This window comes from Oryctolagus cuniculus, chromosome 2, assembly GCF_964237555.1.
Source record: "Oryctolagus cuniculus chromosome 2, mOryCun1.1, whole genome shotgun sequence".
Classification (NCBI taxonomy): Eukaryota; Metazoa; Chordata; class Mammalia; order Lagomorpha; family Leporidae; genus Oryctolagus; species Oryctolagus cuniculus.
In genome coordinates this window covers 163312185-163328740 of record NC_091433.1, presented here as the reverse complement: position 1 = coordinate 163328740, position 16556 = coordinate 163312185, and the positions used below count along the sequence as shown (strand labels likewise).

The 16556-nt window shown below is 42.4% G+C and overlaps 1 long non-coding RNA gene across 5 annotated transcripts in view; it reads left to right on the top strand.

Moving 5' to 3' along the window:
* The window catches only part of LOC103347699 (uncharacterized), a 235251-nt gene that overhangs the window by 97178 nt on the left and 121517 nt on the right, over positions 1–16556 (top strand). The window contains exons 7-8 of one of the 5 annotated variants that reach the window (XR_011386697.1): positions 2595–2745; positions 5116–5287. The exons of 1 other annotated variant lie outside the window; for it this stretch is intronic. This is a non-coding gene — a long non-coding RNA (uncharacterized lncRNA). 3 more of the 5 variants (XR_007918272.2, XR_007918274.2, XR_007918275.2) reach the window with 3 other exon arrangements.

Below are 16556 nucleotides of genomic sequence, written 5' to 3'. Positions count from 1 at the left end.
CTGTTGTTTTCTTGCATTCCGTAGCTTGTGACTGTGTCATTCCAGTCTTTAAAGGTCAGCGTCTTCAAGTCTCTCTCTGCTGTCTCTTCACTGTTGACGTGTTACCTCCCCACCACCACCCCTATCTCTCTTGAGTGTGAAATATCCCTCTTCCTCTCTTTTCTAAGAACATTTGTGAGTGCACTGAGGATCCACTCTGATCGCCCGGGATTATCCTTCTCATCTCAGAACCCCTAACTTAATGTCATCTGCAAAGACACCGCCCCTCTTTGTCCCCCAAATATGATGACACTTTCAGATTCTGAAGAGTAGAGCTGGTATCTTTGGGAGGGCAAATTTTTAGCTTACTACAATACTCATCTCTACAGTCCCTTGCACATAGACACACCGCACTTGTGTAACATCCCTAATAAATGGCGAAGTTTTAATAATATCATCTTTATGGTAATGGCTGTTCTTTATTGAGTACCTCCTACATGCCAGCCAAAGTACTTAGCATGTGGGAATCTCTTCATCTCATTATTTCTCCTCCTCAAATCAAGAAATATGTGCTCAAATGTCACCAAAGCCTAAATTGATATGTCATGATACATATACCCTGTTTCCCTCCATCCTCCTCCTCAAAGCCATTCCCTGGGCTGTTCATAGAGCTTTTTCAGGGATCTCTTGTTATGTGTTGCCTACTCTGGTGTCCTAGTTTTATAGTTTCCAATCCTGTTCCTTGGTTACTCTTAGAGAACTTATTTCTGACATCAATGTGGGAATGATTAAGGGGATAATGCAAAGGATGTCTGTTGACTGGGAATGACCTCTTTGGTCTGCAAAGTCCCTGGCCAAGTGAATGGAAGGCTCTGGGCCATGGTCACTCCCTGGGTGAAACCATAACTGGCAATAGTATCTCTTAAGAGGTGATTTGAAGATGGCCATGAACCATGCCAGTGGGTGATAAGCCTGTGATTTTCTGTTCCGTAGTTTATGGAGTGCCTGCTTTCTAGCACATCTCTGCTAAGATGTCTGTGCAGCTCAGTGTTGGATTTTTAATAGTTTACACCAGAAGAAAAGAAGGAGAAGGGCACTAACGTTTGTTGACTGACCACTCTGCAGCAGGTTCTGTGCTGGGGTTGTACATACTGGGCAAAGGATGGTATAAAAATCTGAAAACATTTTCTTGTGTTATTCTTTGTAGTTACAATTAATCTGTTAGAACTATTTTAGAGATATAATATAGGAAGTCAGTTGTGTTTGGGTAGCACTTGTATATTTCTGTTAAAATATAATTATCAATTGTGAAAAAGTATTTGGATCTAGCCTATATGGTAGCTAGTGTTTTATGAAGGAATGCATAGCAAGTTTAGTCAGTTTTAGAAGTGTTCTAGAGCCCCTGTGTGACTTTGTTTACAGGCAGAAAAATGGACTCCTAAAAATTGGGCAGAGTTAGCAGTAACAGGCCAACAGCAGACTCGGGGAAGGTGATATTAGCTCCACTACTCTAGCTAAAAATTACTATTCTGTCAGAGCCTCGGGTTCTTTATGTGTAAAATTGTGATGATAATTCCTCCTTCCAGGATTTTTGGAAGGATCAAAGTAATTTGAAGTATATAACATGTCTATCACATGTTAAATGTTCACAGATTGTAGTTTCATTGTCAATATTAGAAACTCTGCTGTAGGTTGGATGCTTGTGTCCTCTCCAAGTTCATGTGTTGAAACTGTACCCCCAGTGTTCTGGTGATTAGGATATGGGGACATTGGGAGAGAATTAGGTCACCTCAGGGACAAAACCCTCATGATCAGGATTAGTGCCCTTATAGCAGACCTCAGGCAACCTGCTTGCTCCTTCTGCCAAGCAAGGTTACAGAGGGAAGTAGGTAATCTTTTTTTTTTTTTTTTTTTTTTTTTTTGGACAGGCAGAGTTAGACAGTGAGAGAGAGAGAGAGACAGAGAGAAAGGTCTTCCTTTTTCTGTTGGTTCACTCCCCAAGTAGCCACTTCGCGCCGGCCGGCCGGTGTGCTATACCGATCCAAAGCCAGGAGCCAGGTGCTTCTCCTGGTCTCCCATGTGGGTGCAGGGCCCAAGGACTTAGGCCATCCTCCACTGCCTTCCCGGGCCACAGCAGAGAGCTGGACTGGAAGAGGGGCAACTGGGACAGAATCCAGCACCCCAACTGGGACTAGAACCCAGGGTGCCAGTGCTGCAGGCAGAGGATTAACCTAGTGAGCCGCCGCGCTGGGCCGAAGTAGCTAATCTACAGTCTGGAAGGTAGTCCTGCCCAGAATTTGACCACACTGGCATTCTGATCTCAGACTTCTAGCTTCTAGAGCAATGAGAAATAAAAGTCTGTCGCTTATAAACTGCTGAGTTACGGCATTTTGTTGTAGCAGTCTGAGTGTACCAATACAAGCTCAACACGAACAAATGTATTAACTGTGAGTTTCAGACAGAACACCATCTTGTTCTGGTCATTTGAGTAATGTTAATAGTACTTTCTGGTCTTAAATTTCCACTTCCACAATATAGAGCAATAAGATGTTAGCTTTTTCTCCTCTGGGGATCATTTCTGGCCTAACCAAGTGCCTGCCCTTTCCCTCTGGCAGAGCCTGTGAGTTCCTGCTCAGGTAGAGTGAGCCTCCCTCAAATCAGCCCTTGCTCCACGAGTATGCATCTCTCTACAGCACCACAGCTGTCTGCCCGAGAGCAAAGAGCTCATTTCTGAATCTTCACTGCCGAGCAGAATTCCTGAAACATGTAAGGAGCCTTAAATACTCACTGAACTGAATTTGATTAAAGTTTCAGTTTTTTGAAATGGAAAACAAACAAAAACAAATGGTGCACATTTTCTCTAAGGAAGCCTTCTCTCTTAGGAAAGGAGACTGATGCCATTGCTTTGTTTTTTACATTCCTTCCTGAACCCTGTTTACTTTGGCTTTTGGTTGACTCTTGGGACACGGAGAGGCAGGGTTCAATTTTTGTGACTTTAGACCCTGTTCTGAAAGATTAATTACAAGCATAATGGATATTGGTTTTTATTTCATCATTCTGTGACTCAGACTTGGGGGAGTTTTGGGCCAATATATTGGCAAGGGACTTTAGCCTCCCATCAGCACTATAAGCTAACATTTGAGGGCATTAGGGTAAACCTGTTATATACATAATATTATTGAATCTTTCCCACAATCCTACAAAGTAGTTATTATTATTATCTCTGTCTTACAGCTAAAGAAGCCTAGGTGCCCTGAGGAATTTGCTCAGGGTCATAGTAGGGCTAGTATTGAACCTGGATCTACAAGACTTTGAAGTCGCGTTTGAACACCGTGCTATACTGTGTGTAGACTCCGATGTTTTCTCAAACTACATTAAGGAAATGATTATGAGGAGGAAAAGGCAATTCAGTTTTTGACTAAATGCTAAATGAGCACCTACTAATCCTGTGGCTTTGCTAGATAACACTCTGAAAAAAAAAAAAAAGCAAGCAAGCAAACAGCACCTTCAGGGCCTCGAGAAGAGAGGCAAGTGAGGCACCTAGGGCGCAGCATTTAAGAAGGCACTCATTGTTAGGTGCCAACCTTGAACTTGAATGGCCTGCAATTCCACCAGTGTTTGCCTCACCCAGGTGATTTGCTTCTGGGGAGCTCAGAGTCCAACAAGGGCCCTATATCAGTATGGGTCAGACCAGGAGGGAGAAGCCATGTGGTGATTGGTGCAGAGAAAGTTTAATATAAAGAATCATTAACCAGCAGTCTATTGTTTAGAAAGTTGTGAGGATGTAGGGGCAGAGACTATGACAAGGGAAGCTAAGGAGTTTTGACCTTCAGGACAAGAGGGAGGACTTTGTTTCTCCCTTAGGGCTGGGCCTGAGTGAACATGACTTGCCCTATTTATTAGGCCACAGTGGACACTACAGCATTTCCTTTCAGTTCACCCCAGGCATTTAGACTATTTAAAAAATCCAAATAACGTCTCAGTCAAACCAACATTCCGAGAGAGAAATGTTTTAATGTCTTTCCCAGAATGGCCTTAAGGTCACAGAGAGAATATAAACAGACTGGGTAATGGTCCATAGATCTGGAGATTTATGGGAACACAGAAGTTTTGGCAAAGGCATATACAAATCTCAAGGAAAAGTCGAATTTAATTTAATTCAGAATTATACAAACCACACAGTGGAATTTGAATACAGATCAAATCACAATAGCTGTTTGTTATCTCGCATTTAAACTGTAGTAACAGGATTGCTTAAACAAATTCTCTTCCTTTCTAGAACTTCCAAAGTATTTCGTATTTGCATAATGATTACTCTCCAGCTATAGGGGAAATTCCCAAAGGGAAAGGCAGCACAGATGCATTTTGAGCTGAAGCAACACGGCAAGGAGAGACAGGGAGTGTGCCAGGTCTCTACTCTGGGGCCTGCTCTCTCAGGAGAATTCTAAATAACAGTGGCCATCCTGTTGAATGTTAAACTGAGGACAGGATGTCCAAGAGAACATAGCCTCACATATTTGGATAATAATTGTATATACTAACTAGGCCAAAGGTACAGCACCAAATAAGGGATTGTATCATACTTCATATTTATGGAGTGGCAGATCTTGAGCATTTCATTTTTTTTTTTCCTTTGGAAGATTTATTTATTTGAAAGACAGAAGGGGGAGGGAGACAAACACATACCCACACATACACGCACATAACTTCCCTCCTCTGGTTCACTCCCCAACTGCTTGTAGCACCTGGGGCTGGACCAGGCCAAAACCAGGAGCCTGGAACTCCATCTGGGTTTCCCACTTGGGTGAAAGGAACCCAAGAACTTGAACCATCATTTGCTGCCTTCTAGGCACATTAGCAGAAAGCTGGATAGGAAGCAGAGGAGCCAGAACTTGATCCCAGGCACTTTGATATGGGATGCGGGCATCCCATGCAGCAACTTAATCCACTGTGCTACAACATCTGCCCTTTAAACGTTTCAAGAAAGTTTTCTTCTAGTCTTTGAAAGGCTAAGTCCTTATTTTCAGAACCCTGGAAATCCACTTACCTCTGCTCTCATTCACCCATTCAGGTAGAGTTCTGCTGATTTTCTTTCATAGAGGGCCATCATGGCTGTTTATATTTGTGATTCTTCAGGCTCTGGGAAGCTTTCCACTGTGGAAAGGGCAGCAGGCTTCAAATGTACTCCTAGACCTCAGTATTGACCTGGATAGCAATGACTTGGACTAGACCCGGGGAAGAATCACCGAGAACTTTAATACCTGAGCCTGGATGCACCCCAGGCTAATTTAATGGACATCTTTGGCAGGTGAGTCCAGACCACTAGTATTTAAAACAACCTTTCCAAGTGATGCAAATATGCAACTAGAGGTTAAAAACATTTCTAGCTCTAATATGCAATGATATTGATGTCTTGACGAGGGACATCTTTGTGCATAAATCTTTGTGTGTTTTAAAAGGTGTTCTTAGTGGGCACACTGTCTTTGAGCGTCCACTGGATGAAAGCATCTGTATGTGTTTAGATGAAGTCTAAATGGGAGTACAAGAAAATGAAAAAAAAACATATTAGGGTACAGGGATATAGGATATTTTTGTTAGAATCCTAAAATATGTTGCTTTAGTAACAAAAACCCTCCAATAATTATTAAACACTCCTTCCTCACACTCCCTTTTTGCCCTTTTTGGTTTGGAGGTGTTCTTTCAGAAGATTATTGAAACCTGACCTCTGAATATATAAATATTTCTGTTATTTGGTTAGAGCTTGGTTTCTCAAGTAACTTTCTGTCTCTGTCTTCTGAAAGGATATTTCGTGAGAGAATTTGAAAGCTCTGGGTGGATATCAAAAATTTTCATTGCTGAAGGCTTAATATAATGTGGTGATTTGTTATGTACTCAATTATAAGGACTAAACATAACTCCTGACTCAGTTCTGAAACCTAATAGGAAACACATAGGTCATGGGTAATATTCATCAGCAATGGCCATCATAAATATTCATCTGTCTGTCTTCATTAGAGGGTTATTAATTTGTCAATGCACTTTATGGAGAAATGAAAGTGACATATTCTATCTGTATTTACTCCTCTTTGAAGATGGATTCATTTTTTTTCACTTTTATTTAATAAATATAAATTTCCAAAGTACAGCTTATGGATTACAATGGCTTCCCCCCCTCCATAACTTCCCTCCCACCTGCAACCCTCCCTTCTCCCGCTCCCTCTCCCATTCCATTCACATCAAGATTTATTTTCAATTCTCTTTATATACAGGAGATCAATTTAGTATATATTAAGTAGAGATTTCAACAGTTTGCACCCACACAGAAGCATAAAGTGAAAAATACTGTTTGAGTACTAGTTATAGCGTTAATTCACATTGAACAACACATTAAGGACAGATCCTACATGAGGAGTCAGTGCACAGTGACTCCTGTTGTTGACTTAACAAATTGACACTCTTGTTTATGGTGTCAGTAATCTCCCTAGGCTCTTGTCATGAGTTGCCAAGGCTGTGGAAGCCTTTTGAGTTCGCCGACTCTGAACTTATTTAGACAGGGTCATAGTCAAAGTGGAAGTTCTCTCCTCCCTTCAGAGAAAGGTATCTCCTTCTTTGATGGCCCATTCTTTCCAATGGGATCTCACTTGCAGAGATCTTTCATTTAGGTTTTTTGTTTTGTTTTGGTTTGGTTTTTTTGTTTGTTTGTTTTTTGCCAGAGTGTCTTGGCTTTCCATGCCTAAAATAGTCTCATGGGCTCTTCAGCCAGATCGAATGCCTTAAGGGCTGCTTCTGAGGCCAGAATGCTGTTTAGGACATCTGCCCTTCAAACTAATGTTCTTCCACAGTTTACTAATGTTTTGTTTGTGGAATGGACATTAGCCAATGAATGGTCTATGTAAGTAATACATAATGAATAGAGAAGACAGTGATTTATTCCTATACTTACCTGATCTCCTTAATGAACAATAACCTATGCTAAAGAGCATTGGGCAGTTTGTATACCATCTATAAATAGAATAAAGCAAAGATTGGCAAACTTTTTCTTTAACGGCCCAATAGTAAATGTTTCAAACTTTCCTACTAAATTCTTGTGTTGTAGCACTATAGCAGCCATAGATGATATGTGAATGGATGGATGTGACTTTTTAAAGAAAAAAAAAGTGTTTGTTTACAAAAACATGTGGCAGATTGGCTAGTGATCCAAGGCCTGCCCACTCCTGGGTATAGATCAAACCCAACAAATGTTAAATTGACTTTCAGGTTGCAGCAGAAGAGTGTAAGATAGGATTGGGAATTTTAATTCTAAATTAAAAATCTAAAGATGCCAGTAGTGATAGGGTTACACATGAGTAGGTAGGTCCACTATGCCAGGAAAAGTCATGGGAAAAAGTTAATAAGTGGTAATAACAATATTTACTAATTAACTAATATTTATTAAAGATTTGCTATATGACTTGGGTTAAATACTTTATATTTTTTATGTCATAACTTTGAGATAAGTGTTACAGTATTCCAATTTAGTAGATGAAGAAGTTGAGGCACAGAGAGATCAAGTAAATTTCCCTAAGACACATAGCTGGTAAGTGTCATAGTTAAGATGTGAACCCAGATAGCATGACTTCTAAGACTGATCTAGCAACAATACATTACTACCCCTCCACAGAGCACACAGCCAAGGCCAAAGTTGTTGCATCTGGGAGGGAATAGAAGAGTCTTTATAAATATAATGTAGTCTCTGTTTAGATTCTAGGGTTCACTGTGCTGCACATGTGCCAGAAATATTGCCCTGGGGAATATATGTGGTGACACAGTTCTTTTGATTCTCTCATATTTCCACATGTCTTCAAGTAGAGGCATTGATAGTCTTTTGTTTAAGACTGTTTTATCAAGGATATTTGCATATTTAACAACCTTGGAAGATAGTAATAGAGTCTCCCTCTGGAATAGAGGGAAGTTGTATTTGCTATAGTACAATAAAGGCAATGTATCCTTTTCAGGGTGAAGTGACAAGTTTGATTTATAGCCCATTCATAAAGCATTGGGATTCTTTAGCTGTGATGGAACCCAGAGTGTGTGTATGTGTGTGTGTATTTGTATGTGTGTGTAGTGTTTATCCAGCCTATTCTGTTACCACTTTGGGGGTTAAGAAGAACCCATATAAACTTGAATTTCACATTGCTTGCAATGCTGTGTGTAATGAAGTCATTTGTCTATGGACTAGGAGTCTCCATTCAAGCATCCAAGAATCTGTGGCAGGCTGACTTGTTACTGGGCAAGCAGGGTAAATTCTCAGAGCTCTCACAGTTCTTGACATACAAAGGAGGTACAATGGGGTCATGACAGCTGGTCTGAGGATGAAGGCGGTCCACTCTTGACTTGGCTTTGTGTCTTTTAATTATGGATGAATGAGAGCCAGAGGCCTGTTCTGAAGCTGGAGAGAGGCAAGCTTCCCCATGTACCGATTGCCATCGCTCTTAATTACATGACTAGCAGAGCACAGTGGTCCTCTAACTGGCCACATGGAGTTCACGATGGGCAGTTGATTCATTGGGATGATTTTCAATGAACCATAACTGTAACATAAATGGCACATTCCAGCAATCTAATGTAGTGGCTCCTACATTTAGCTGCTCATCAGAATCACACAGCAACATTAAAATAACAACAATAAAACAACATATTCCTGAGCATCACTCGTATATAATGAACTAGAGTATCTGGAGGAGAGGCACAGAAATTCTTTTCTTACAAAGGATTAACAAATTACTTAGATGCAATCAGTCACTGTGCTGTTCTAACGATAAGGATTAAATTTTTACCACAGACATTCCTGCTTCTCTGTACTTAAATTTCTTCATTTGTTATACAATTAATCTAGAACTTGCTCTCTAATGTGTTGGCAACCAGGGTATTGGCCTATTTAAAATAAAACATATCAAAATAGAACTAAATTTAAAGTTAATTTCCATAGTTACATTAGCCACATTTTAAGTACTAATAGCCACATGTGGCTAGTGCCTGTTGGATCTTAAAGCACAGATGTAAAACATTCCCGTCATCACAAAAAGTTGTATTGGATAGAGCTTATCTGAAATACCCTACACAAGAAGTGAAGGATGCTGTTAAAGTCTACTGGAATTGGACTAAAAGACTGAGGAGCCAACACAAATAAGTTTCTACTGGCCAAAGATGGGATAATTTGAGCACTAATTAGAATAATAACTACAATGGATTGAAATACATGAAATATAATGAAGCCCCTGAATTCATATTCATCCTAACATAATATTTGGAGGTGACTTTTGGCGTGTTCTGGGGGAAACAAGTCAATAATTGAAAACTGGAAAATAAAGGATTATCAAGCATTTTACATTTCCTGTTCTTAAGAGAAAGGCGGAATAGATGTTTGAGATAATACTAAGGCTCATTAGCAGGTTGTTAATTACCTGTTGTTCTTTGCCATGACCAGTTCAGTAACATCTGTTTGTACTGGTTTTTCTTCTTTCATTCTTTCACTCCCCATAAGCTCCATTCCTGTTCTCTGGGAGATCCTCGAAAAGATTACTGCATACAAATTTCTGTTCAGTCTCTGTTGGGGGGCAGGGAGAGTCAAGCTGGGATAACATTCTAGTTCACATTCTTGAAAGCAAATCTGACTCTAGCTGGCATGTGCTTGATTCATATTTCTGCTCTTAGTCCAATCTCCTGTGGGGGATTGTTCCTCAGAAAATGTAGATGGCAATTCTTAAAGTAGAAGAGGTAGAAGAGAAAGATGGCTGTGGAAGGCAAAATTGAATGCAAACTCGCATTCTAACAAAATTCCCAAGGTTATTTGAGTGTACCTTAAAGGTAAATCCTGCTCTAGAGGGATTGATAATTATCTGGCTCAGGAACATTTTAGAAAGAGGTAAGATGTTGAGTTCAAAGGTAAATAGGAAGCATACTGGGGGAAGGAAAGAACACACTGTTAGGTGAGGGTTTGGAAGGGGAAAAGGAGATTGAATGGGTATGAAAATACTTCAGATTCACAATAGAAAAAAAATGGAAATATGCCTCATGTGGTACAGAGTATAAAATGTACAATCTGCTGCAAGGTTTAATAACAGAGTAGAGAGTGTGCATGGTGTACCTAAATTAATATATTCTGTACCACAAACCTCAGAAAAGTGTTATATAAGGAAAATAACCCCCCAAATCAGTAGAAAATGGCCTCCACATCATGGGATTTGCAGAACAGGTTCTCAATGAGAGACTGTGAAATGTTGACTCCAAGTTTGTGTTGGAGACGAACTGTGTGTTTGTGAGGGAGGCATAACAGTGTTGGCGCTCCTCCACTTCTCTGTGGTGTGTACCACTCGGGCTTCTCGGTTCCCATCCCCAAGCTTCTTACATTCTTCCCCTCGGTTCACAGCCCTCCCCCCTTTTCCCATGTAAGACCTCTCAGCTACAAGCATGATGTATTATAGATATTTAACAAATGTTCTCCAGAAAAAAACTATAAAGCTTTGATTTGCAGTGTTTGCCAATTTCCATTTTATGGATACTCCCACCTCAGCTCTTGGGAAGCTGCCAGCAAGGCATTTCTGAACACAGGGTTGGGAGGGTGGTACAAGCTGGCTCCAGGACACCACAGGAAATAAGTGAAGAAAGAGCGAGAAGGACGACAAAGGTGTGAAGGATGCTGCAGAGCAGTTTACAGCCTTTGCAGAGCAAGGGGTGGGAATCAAGTTAGTGAAGACCAGAGTGCTTCCTTTGACTCCAGGTAGTTTGATTCAGAAACCCAACTATTGACCCCTTCAAGTCACACAGGGCTTTTTGGTGGGCTTGGCTTGTTCCCTTGGATGTAGGAAACAGATTTGGTCATCTTGCCCAATTTTTGGCATATCTTAGCTTCAGTGTTATTTAGAACTTCCTTAAACTGTGGCTTTAAGAATCAGTAATTCAGCTGGAGAAAATGTTTTAGGACATCAAGAGTGAACTTATGTCCCATATTTATTGAAATTTCTTCCATAAACGTTTCCTAGGCTCTGAAATGCACACAGCCACCCTTCATTGACACACCTAGCCTCTTCTCCCTTGCCTGAGTGCAGTGCCAATAACTCTCATCCAGCTTTCCTAGGAATTACATATCCTGACTCTCTTTCCACAGTTCCAGCCCTCACCTGGTTTCCTGGGACATCATCCAAAACTTAGATACCGGTCTTTCCTATGGGATCTCCAGCTGGCAGAAAACTCCATTCCTTGGGGATATTAGCAGATAAGAGATATTTAACTTCCCATAGGTACTGCCATAGGAAGCTTAGGACTATTCCTCTGCATGGTTTTTGGCACCCATTTTGGCTCTCTAAAGGTAAAATCCGTAGCTCTGTCCCCTGGGCACCTCCCAAGCTGTATACAACTGATTTCTGTTTGCTGCAGCACTGGCTCAGCTAAGGCACCTTATTTTTGTCCTTACCAACAAAGGATACACCTGAATTTCCCATGACTGCTCTGGTGGCTCACCTTTTGCTTTTTCTTGGAAAGCATCCAGTATTAGGCATTCAGTTCACTACAAACAGCGCATATTCACGCTTCTGAACCTGATGGAAAAGGACTTTTTTTGTAACCTTCCCTTTGGTGTCTAATCTGATTCATGGTGACTTGCAGGAAAGAAACGCTCCTACTTACAGTTTCAAAGTGTTCATTTTTGTAGTCTTTGTATGTTTGAAATATAACAGCTTATTTAGTCCTCTCCTCAGATGAATGTACCTTCATCTGTGGATTTATGACTGAGTTTTTATTTCTTTGTGCTAGACACAGAGGTCGTGGAGGTTCCCTTATCTCCAACTGTTAGAGCTGGAGTCTGTAGATTACTTTCCTTCCAGCCACCCAAAGCTTCTATTAGTTAAGTTTGTTCTTTTTAAATCGCATTTTCTCTCCCTATCTTTTCTCCTCTGAGCATGTAAACATATCATCACCCTTCCTTATAAAAGATGGGTCAGTTGACATGATTTAGAACATTGTACATGCTTACAGAAGCACTCTAGTGGCTCAGCTGACTCACCATGGCTTTTGTGTCTTCCCAGGTTAGGGAAGGCAGTGGAACTAGGTTTCAGTGGGTCCTTCCTGCCAAGTGAGAGCCTTACTCCGCCCAGGAGCCTTCCATTCAGAGTGGAGGCCAAAGGTTTCCGGACTAAATATGCCTTTAATTGAAGCCCAAGTGGAAATTCCAGCTCCTGCTATTGGGCCCGAGAGGCTAACCAAGATGGAGTGTCTTTGACCTTTTCTTCTTTCTCTCAAACTTCAATGAACTTGTATCCAATTTGTCCTCTAATTCTCCACAGAGAGTTTCATTCTGTGAAGCCTCTGGTGAGTTTGGAAGGCTGCCAATCTGGGCACAAAAATGAGAGTGCCTGCAGGGAGAGATTCTTCCCAAATTCTTGGTTGTCAGAAAGATGAATATCAGCAAATGGCTCTGAAAGAAAAGATGAAAGGGATCAACATTGTAAGCAGTTGGGAGATTAGACTGTCCAAGCCACTGAGCTCAAGATGCGACTGGAGCCAGAGCAGAGCAAATCCTGTGCTGGAATTGGTAGCATTACGAGCAAGCGTTCAGGGGATTTATCAGAGAAAGCCAAGTTGAATGGGCACTAATGAGTTGATGACTCAAGTAGAGGAACGAGCAAGATCATAGCAACCAAAGTCATTCTAGGAGGTAGGATGTTATGTAACCGTCATATCCCTTAGCGACAGACACTGGACTGTAGGATGAGATTGGCTGACCCCTCTCCAATGAACATACTGCATGAAATAAAATATGGACTGTGAATATGCTCACAAGGATTCTTAGCATGTGCCCTCAAACATGTTAGCTCTCTCTGTCTTTTATTAAGGCCGTTCCCTTGGACGAGGGACTAAACTACATGGAGGCAGATCTTAAACATGCACAGGGTCCTTGAATCTAGTATATTGTAGGTACTTGGGAAATACTTTGTTGGTTACAACCTAATAGGGCTTATCCCCTGTCGCAGGGGTCTGCAGCAATGGCTTTTAAAATGACCAGTGATATTTTACCAATGTTAAGAATGTCCCAGGGTGGTATGTAGTACTAGGTCCCCATGCTGGAACAGTTTCATCCACTGATTCCAAAATGGATACATGTTGGGTGTTCCCTTTGCCCTAGAAGGGGTAAGACATAGCCCAGGGCATTATTAGAAGTGGTGAAATCAGGCTGAGAGTGTCTGATATGGGCATAACATAGGAAATCAGGCAAGTAGCCGTTCCCTCATGCTCCTCACTTCCAAAAATATCTTTCTCACACAGTCTCTATTGTTTTGCCCAGCACAGTTCGGTCTTAGTTTGCCTTATAAGGTGGTTTCAGGGTTTCAGGCTCTTGCCATAGGAAATTTTTCCTGCTGTTCTGCCTGAGTTGCCTTCTGCTTCATTTTAGTTCATTATGTCTGTAAAGACCGGGAGGGTTGTTGGGGCAAAAGGCCCAATCATCGTGGGAAGAATGAATCATTTTAAGAACTGTAGATGGGCTGGAAGGCAAAGGCAGCTACGGGGCAGGAAGTTGGGGGTGGATGGGTTATTGAGAACAGCATCAAAACAGTCTGTCTTCCCTCTCTGTGACTCCCACTAGGGGGTGCCCAGAATCCCAGAATAGTAACTAATATCAGGAAGCTGAGGTTTCATGGGGCATTTCTTGATAAAAGGACACTGGCTGACCCATGTTTCCTGTAATCTTGTATCCTTGCCCTGAGTAGCTTGGGCATGTGTGTGTTCAAATTAGCAAGTGCACAAATGCCTCTCAAGCATTTGAGAATTCTCAAATCCATGAAAACTCAAATCTTCTAGGACTGACTGATTTTCAGTTCAGTAACTAGAAACACTATGGGCCAGAAAGTACCCCTGGGCCTAGGAGTGGTGGCAGCATACTGTTTTATCCCTGGGGATAAGGAGTGAGCACAGCTGAGGGATTGATCAGCGAAGTCCAAAGGTGAGGTGAGACCTTGAAGTAGGGTGGAAGACAGGTGTGGGAATAAGGTCAGGGAGAGGGGAGAGATCCCAGCACAACCAGGTTTCAGAATGAACACAGCAAAGTTTTCAGCTATGAGTGGTTTTGTGGAAAGAGCTTGGAACTTGGATCCTGACAGCCAGGAGTTCAAATTTTATTTCGAGCACTCAATAATCAGGTGACCTTGGGAACTTGGGCAAGTTATTCAGCGGGTTTGATCCTCAGTTCCTCCATCTTCAAAATGGGAGTCTTGAGAGTAAGGTTAATTGAGAATTTAAGAAAAGTATATGAAGCACTAACTAAATCTATCATTCTCCTTTTCTCTGTCTCCTAACTGGAGATGGCTGAAGGCAAAGAAAGGTGTTCCTGCTGCTGTGGTTCAGAGGATCTCCCTTAACCCTGAGAGTTTTCTGCACTGAAGGATTTTGGGGTATGTGCAGGGCATGCCTGGAGAGTCCTGGTGGCCTAGCCCTCCTTACTTCGTAGGTCTTTGGGCCATAATTTAGAGTCTGGCTAGCCACTGGAGTGGCCTTCAGTCTCAGGGACTCTTGCCCAAGGTCCCACAGAGTGCCAAAGCCTGGCCTTGGTTCCAGGTGCAGTGCTGAGCTGTATTACCAGTTCAACCATGCTGATATAACAGTGACTTCATTCCTTACAGCAGTTTTCCTCAGTATATGTGACATAGACCACCTGTACCAGCATCTGCAGGTGGACTTGATAAAAAATACAAATTCCTGGCCCCTGCCAGACTCTAACATTTCAAAGCAATGATTTTCAAATTTACAGTCCCGGGTTACACTTGGACATGGAATGGAATGGTTTAATCTACCAGACTGCCCTTTTGTGAGGGAAGGAAGGGGCTCATGCATAGACCTTGAAAATTATCCTCTACAGGTGTTCCTGACCCTACTATTTCTAGAGCCACCTTTAGTTTAACTAATCACAATCTTTTGCTAGAACATTCTAAATGTTTCCAGGAACCAGGGCTGTGAAGGTCACAGGATGCCCTTTTCTGGAAGCATCTGATGAGTTAGTGTGGGAGGGCCAGCACTGTGGCATAGCAGATAAAGCTGCTGCCTACAGTGTCAGCATCCCATATGGGCGCCGGTTTGCATCCTGGCTGCTCCACTTCCAATCCAGCTCTCTCTTATGGCCTGGGAAAGCAGTGATAGATGGCTCAAGTCCTTGGGCCCCTGCACCTGCATGGGAAGACCCAGAGGAAGCTCCTGGCTTCGAATCGGCGAAGCTCCAGCTGTTGTGGCCAATTAAGAAGACCTCTCCTTCTCTATTTGTGTAATTCAAATAAATAAATAAAACTTAAAAAAGAGAGATAGTGTGTTTGGGAAAGATCAGCTAGAGTGATTCCTGAGCCACAGTGCTAATCCAAGGCAGCTGCCCCTCTCTGCCAGCCTCCAGTGGTGGTGGATCTACAGCCTTGGGCAGAGTCCGTTGAAACTGATGAGAGGAAGCTTTCGTCCTTCCTTTTGGGAGCCAGGGGATACCAGGAGAAAGGCTAGTCATCAATTGTGACTTCCTGTGTCTTGGCTGGTACAGTTGCTGCTGTGTTAGTTATGTTTACACTGAGGGCTGGGCCAAAAGTTGCCCCTTACTCTATGAACTCTGACATCCTGGACTTGAGAGAAAGACTCAGGCAATATGAATAGGCCCCACAACGTTCTTCCCGACACGACAAGGGCTGTTTGAGCTGGCTTTTCAGGAGGCTCTTATAATGATAGATCACAATCTAGAGAGAAAACTGCAGAGAACTGATGGGGCAGCAAGCATAGCATTTATGTGTGTGTGTGTGTGTGTGTGTGTGTGTGTAAGATTTATTTTTTTATTTGAAAGGTAGAGCTATAGAGAGAAAGGAGAGAGACAGAAAGATCTTACATCTGCTGGTTCACTCTTGAAATAGCCAGAATGGCCAGGGCTGGGCCGGGCCCAAATCAGGAACTTCTTCTAATTCTCCAATATGGGTGGCAGAGCCAAAGAACTTGGGCCATCTTCAGTTGCTTTTTCCAGACCATTAGCAGGGAGCTGGGTCAGAAGTGGTGCAGCTGGGACTTGAACTGGCACTCTGATATGTGGTGCAGCATTGCAAGCATCAGCTTAACTCTTTGTGCCACAACAACGGCCCCTCAGCATTTGATTTTAATTGGCTCCTGCAGCTCTCAGGGAAAGAGGGTCCTCCTTGGCTTCTGAGGGTCTCTGCACTGCAGAACTGTAGTGAGCATGCAGGGCATGCTAGGGGCTGCAGAAAGATCTCACAATGAGGATTTGTGTCAGCTTCAAAAGGCCCAAAATAAACCTAAAAATGCTCCTAGGTAGCCAGTTATTGCTATTTAAAATCCCTGTTGGAACAAAGTGGGAAATAAATACCAGCAAAATATGACCAAGCAGGCCATTGCTGCATAGTATATGTCACAGTTCTGTGTAGCTGACGGGCCTGCTGGCCCATTCCTGGAGATGGGGGCCGCAAGGCCATGTAGGTCCAGAGCTGCCCTTAGCCTCCTGCCTGCAAGGTGGCCTGCCTCCCTGAAGGGGGTGCTGGTGGGAAAGAGCCTCCCTTGATAAACCATCGTTC